The sequence below is a fragment of the Brassica oleracea genome, chromosome C3, assembly GCF_000695525.1.
Source record: "Brassica oleracea var. oleracea cultivar TO1000 chromosome C3, BOL, whole genome shotgun sequence".
NCBI classification, from domain to species: domain Eukaryota; kingdom Viridiplantae; phylum Streptophyta; class Magnoliopsida; order Brassicales; family Brassicaceae; genus Brassica; species Brassica oleracea.
The window spans coordinates 57059714-57065908 of NC_027750.1; the positions used below are offsets into that span (position 1 = coordinate 57059714).

Genomic DNA, 6195 nt, shown 5'->3' on the forward strand with positions numbered 1-6195 from the left:
ATCAAAATTTTGAGCTTTGATTTTAATTATAGATTTGATTATTTCATTAGATGATAGAAACATTTTTTATTTTTGTTCTTTTATTTAAACTTATAATATTTTTTAATAAATGAATGTGTTGACAACAAGACTCTAAAATTCATATAATATGATCCCAAAATAAAGAATTATGTGTTTTTGGTATAAAACCGAATAAACCGAAAACCGATGGTATATAAACCGAACCGAACCGAAGTAAATATGGATTTAGAATGGTAGTCATATTTTACTAACCGAAAAACCGAAAAACCGAAAAACCCAAACCGAAACCGAACCGATATCCGGATTGAACACCCTAAGTAATATGGATATTTGAATTACGGAAAAAAAATAAATCTTACAAAATTATCTCAAATAATTATGGAAGGTTTCCAATATTATTTAAGAGAAATGTAAAGATTGCGTTCAAATAGTTGTAGAATATTTTCTATAATGTGTTTGGATCAATGCAAAGTTGCGTCCAAATAATAATGAAACATTTCTCAATTAATTATATTATGTTTCTATAATAATTATGGAATACTTATATTCAAGAGTATTCTTTTACTTTTTTTGCAAGATTATTTCTTGGTGATCAAGTAACTCATACCCATATAAATAGACATCTAGTCTCTTCATTCTGCATAGACAGAAAAAGCAAACACTACAGCTTCCAGCAAATAATCTCTCTTAGTTTTCTAGTTTTTTTAAAGTAAGTGTCTCGAGAGTATTCGTAGTAGTTACAGTTCGTTAGATTCTGTTTCGGGTGTTGCGAAACAGTCTCGTCACGGTTGTATCCTGGGATTCATAGATCGCATTCAAACCGTCACACAATACGGGTGATTTACTGAGTTAAGGAAAAAGATCAAATCTTGACTCCGTGAATTCGTCTATTTCCTTAACGATTTCTTAAACGTTTTCTATCTTCATCTTATCGTTTATATCGATTTTTGTTTCGTGATTTTCAATCAGGATTTTCGCGTTCTTACAAATATACACCATATATTTATACTGATAAATCTTATTGAACAAACTTTATTGAATTGTGTTGTTTCTGAAGTGGTATGTAGCTCATGTAGACTGATCGCTAAATAAAAACGACCGCAGTTCAAAGTTTTCTAAATATTATAGATTATATATGTACATAATCTATCGCTAAATTATCCCTAAATTTGCAATATTTTCTGATTACCATTAATGTGCAATACAGGTTGATCAAATCGTATCATTAACCAGTTGGCTAGGTATTTGTCTTTTTACCCCCAAAAAAACACTGGACTATTTTTATTGTTTTAGGGTTTATAAAGTCTTACATGTAGAATTAAGGAAGAGATGGAATGCAAATAGAGGGAACTTGCGACAAACATCAATACTAGATGCTTCATCTAGATAATGCTTATCATCTCCAAGTGGTCCTACCTCGATTCTCCAGTCGAACCGGTTCACAAGGTTGGCCAATGTGACCTCGGCCAAGGCTATTGCAAGCCCTATTCCAGGACATTTCCTTCTCCCTGATCCAAAAGGAATGTACTTTTGATCATTTCCATGAAAATCCAATAGTGAGTCTAAATGTCTCTCTGGCCTAAATTCATCTGCGTCTGGGCCCCAAGTTGCAATCTCTCGTTGGATCGCCCATACATTTATTTGCACCTGTTTTATATATACAAATTTCATTTTGAAAAAAGATCTTTTAATTTGTAATTTAGAATCTTAGATTTCATCTTTACATGTAAGATGAAATGACTTGCATGTGATCCTGCAGGTATGTCATATTCGTTTAGTTTGACATCCTCGCTTAATTGTCGGGGAATTAATGTACCGGGGGATGTAACCGAAGCGCCTCTTTGATCATAACATTTAAATAATTCATCTTTTCAGCTTCTTTCTCCGATACATATGAATAATGAGGTTGAACAGAACGGATCTCATCTTGGAGTTTCTTCATACACTTTGGATGTCTCATAAGCTCTGTCATTGTCCATTCTAGTAGTGTGAAAGTTGACGCTGATCCTCCGAACAACATATCCTTGATAAACCAGGAAGCAAGAACATCTTAGTTACACCGCATCTAGTGATCATGAGTTGATGACTTATAACTAATTCATATACCGTTTTGTAAAATATGACATTTTAGAAGATTTTTTGTTTAAAATTAGAAGATGTTATAAATGTAAACTTTATTAACAAACTATTTATACTAGGGGCATAGCCCTCCGCGGGGTCATGGACGTTGTTGTTACTCTATCTAAATGTGTAGGTGATGTAGTGCTCGTGAAGTTGGTGTTTTGGTTTGTCATGATTCTCCAAGATTTCTATTGTAATAGGATCGAGATGGGTGATGAATTTGGCTACTTTTTGTGGTTGGTGTTGTGTAGTTATTGTGTATGCACAATAGTTTACATGGTTGGGTTTATTTGATGTTGAATTTATATTTAATTAATGTTCATACTCTCAAATTTGGTAGATATTCATGTTTTCTTTCTAATATGTAATTGGTTGTAACTTTTGTGAAAATTGCATACAATAAGTTTAAGTGGTTATTAGGCCTTAATTGGCCAAAAATGTAGCGAAGTTTTTTTCAGAAATATATGTACGGATCGGATCGATGTTGGACCCGAGCCTTTATAGCTCGGAAGCGGTTTCTGAATTTTCCGGATGTTCCTGTGTTTGATTGTGTTATTTTGTTTGAGTAATACATATACTAAGTTCGGATTTGAATGAATTTGTTTTTATAATCAATTGTAAATTTATAATGTTTATTGATACTTAATTTTGTATTGATAAAAACCGGTTTCTTTTCTCGCAAACCTAAATTTAAGCATATATTTTTTGTTTAGATTGGAAACATGTTTGATAAAAAAAAATGGAATCTGTAAACTTTTATGCAACATTTGATAGGTACAATTATAAAAATAGACGCATGGCTCGAGCATGATTCACCATTTTCTCATATTGTGATGTTGTCTTCGTCTCATTGTTTTTCTTAACTGACATAAAGCTATCAAATAAAAAATCAATACATTCCATAGCTGCTATGCTCTTTCTTTCTTATATCTATTCTGTTTTTTTACGTGTCATTTGATGAGGGATAATTTGAAATGATGGTCAGTCCCAATTCCTATATATAGTGACTAAACCAACATAGTATAATTCAAATGTATATTGCCCACTAAAAATGATTTCCAGGAATCTCTCTTGATCATAAACTCATAACTCTTGCATTTTTCTAAATGCAAAGAAATTTGACAAAATATAGAAAATATTATCCAAATGACAACAAACATGAAGCATTGGAAAAAAAATATCAATGAGGGCCGAGCTTAAGATCTTATTAAGCTTGTAAGCAACAGAGGTTGCTCTGAGACTAGATACTGCGAGGTCCTAATATGTACAGGACATGATCATGATCTAATTGATTTTTTTTATAGCACCATGTACCATACCCGGCTTTATTGACTATTGTACCTACTATGTGTAAACCTTCTCGTTGTCATATGTGTACGAAGTTGCCAATGTCACCAGCGACTGTGCATTCTTGTATCAGACATGAGCTTCTTATGAAACAGCTAGAAGACAAAAAAAACACATTTTCGAATATCGTAAATGGATGAGAAGGAAAATCCTTGGTGAAAGGAAAAATGATAAGAAGAGATTGACATTGCATCCTAGATAGATGTCTCTTCACTTTGCCTCTACAGTGACAGTGAAGAGATACTCTAAGAACAACCACCTGCTTTTCCAAAATAAACACACAACAAAATCAACCCTCAAAACTCTGTTTGTTATACATTCAAGCTCTATTTTACTTTACTTTACTTTACTTTACTTGCCAGATGGTCTGAACAGAACAAATCTTATTTTTCTTCCACGTCAGCGTTAGAGCCTCTTCTTGCTCCAGAAAATTTGCTTTCCTTCGCTACAACCGTATCCTTACCCGAAGACTCGGATAGAGAAACCGAGTTGCTTCCAATTTCTTGTGTAGGAGTCCGCAAGGCCTCAAAAACACTTAGACACACAATCGTGTCCCTGAGTAGTTGTAAAGTGGTTAGTTTGGAAATTGGTAGTAGTTGTGTTAAAGACTAAAGAGGTAGCAAGCTGAAAAACTCAGTTGGGATAGGGACAACAAATACAGCAAAATCAAATTCTCACCTCTCTGTTGGCATCTGATAAATTTGGGTTTTGAAGCAGATGATTACTCAAAACATTTATATTGCTACATCTTCCCTAAATATCTACAAAGATATGGATGATCAAGCGATGTATTACGATATTGAAACACATAAAAAAAGATACATAAATATACAAAAATCTTATCTAAAGTTTCATTATCTAAACCAAAGCCAAATATTTTTAATCTTTCAATCGTGTTCCAGTAAAATTAAAATACATAAAAATCAAACCTGGCTGAAATCGAACAGGGTTGCTGCTGCCACTCTAAAAAACAGTAGCACGTATGTGTTAGTTTATATCAGCAAGTGAAAAAAAACTATGAATACATAGATTATCCCACCTCTGCCTGAGTGCCAAATTACATGTCATCACTGATTGTTGAGAAGGTGAACCTAGGATGATTTGGAGTGAATTTTTTTGTTTTCTCTGTTTTTCTTGATTCTCCGTTCTTCTCTTTGATTGGGCAACATGAAATCATTTTCCTAGGAAGATTGTAGGGTTTGGAGAGAAAACAAACTGAGAGATCGTGTTGGTGCTGCTTGATTCCACTCTCAACGCTCTCCTATTTATAGGGTTTGAGGTGCATCCGGTTTAGATACGCATGAAGCTTTGAATGTAAAAGGAGGGAGACATAGAGTTTGGTGGAGTTAATGTAAACAGAAGATTCATTGTATAGGTTGCAGAAACGTTGAATAAGGTAAGGAAGAGACGGACATGAAGATATAGGGGAGGTGGAAAGTTTAGAGGAAGAGAGATATGTTGAATCGTCGAATATGGTGGAGACGACTCCAAACCTAATCGACTCGAACCTGAAACGCAGAGTTTTGATTTGTTTGGGCTACAATGGGCTGGCAGATAAATTGGATTTCTTTATTGGACTTGTAGCATTACCTAACCAAAATACCAAACTAAATTAAAAACACGTTAACAATTAAAGGAAATTAACATAATGAAAATGTATCTTAGCTAAACCCAACTCGGAAATAAATGTGGGACCCATACACTTTATGATTTGCATACGTGGTGCTCTATATGGAGAGAAAACTGTCCCATTATATATACTAGAGTTTTTCCCGGGCTACGCCCGGATTTATTTCCATAAATTTTAATTTATTTTAAAATATTATGTTATTATATTTAAATATATAGTATTGGAAACTATGGGAAATGTAAATTATAAAGTTTAATTATTAGAATGTAAAACGTAAATAATGATAGAATAAATTATTTAAAATATTATCACTGCAAAAAAAAGGTTAAAATTTAAATCATTTAAAATTTTGATTTCCTTTAATTCTTATGTTCATTCTATCTTTCTGATTCATATTGTATAATTAGTGGCTAAGAGTTTAAGTTCTTACCAAGAAAACTAATCTTTCTAGAAGTATACATGAAAACTAAAATGGGTTGCTGAAATTTTTCTTCCAATTTCAAAAATGTTGGATACAATAAATCGTTTTTTTTTGTAAATATCTTGATAAAAGGTAAACAGTTAATTGCTTATTGAATATTTTTTTCTGAAATTTCACCAATGTTGAGAAAAATACAATAGTTTTCGAAGGTGATTGGTAAGTACTCTAAATGCTTTCCACACTTTTTTCCACAACTACTTTAGTTTACCAGTCATGCTTTAAGAAAACAATTTAAAGGTACAATTAAATTGAAAAATAGATTGGCTATGAAAATAAAATTTTCTAAAATTTTATATTTAGTACTTTGAAAGTTATTGATACAAAATTGCATCAATAGATTCTATAGCTACAACAGAGAAACTTGCAACTTATATTCTAAAGCAAAATAATTAAATTTTACAGCTTCTACCAATCAAAGACTTCATGAGGTTCTCATGTTACTAAGACTAAATATCTCTACTAAATATTGTTCTCTGCTAAATATTATTTTTTAAATATTATTAGTTTTCATGAGGTTCTTGTTTTTCGTCATCGATTTTCCAGGAATGAAGATAGAAGACATTATAGATATTAGATACTAAGCGTTGGTTGTATA

At 32.3% G+C, this 6195-nt stretch overlaps 1 long non-coding RNA gene and 1 pseudogene across 2 annotated transcripts; both read right to left on the reverse strand.

The window, feature by feature from the left end:
* Positions 1–1317: 1317 nt before the first annotated feature.
* The window catches only part of LOC106331027, a 13607-nt pseudogene continuing 8729 nt past the window's right edge, over positions 1318–6195 (reverse strand).
* Positions 3614–4964, reverse strand: LOC106331958. 2 transcript variants are annotated; one of them, XR_001267980.1, is made up of 4 exons: positions 4529–4964; positions 4419–4452; positions 4168–4250; positions 3614–4044 (listed from the first exon to the last, which is right to left on the reverse strand). It is a non-coding gene; the product is annotated as an uncharacterized LOC106331958 (long non-coding RNA). The 2 variants fall into 2 exon arrangements; XR_001267979.1 differs by having other exon boundaries at positions 3614–4250.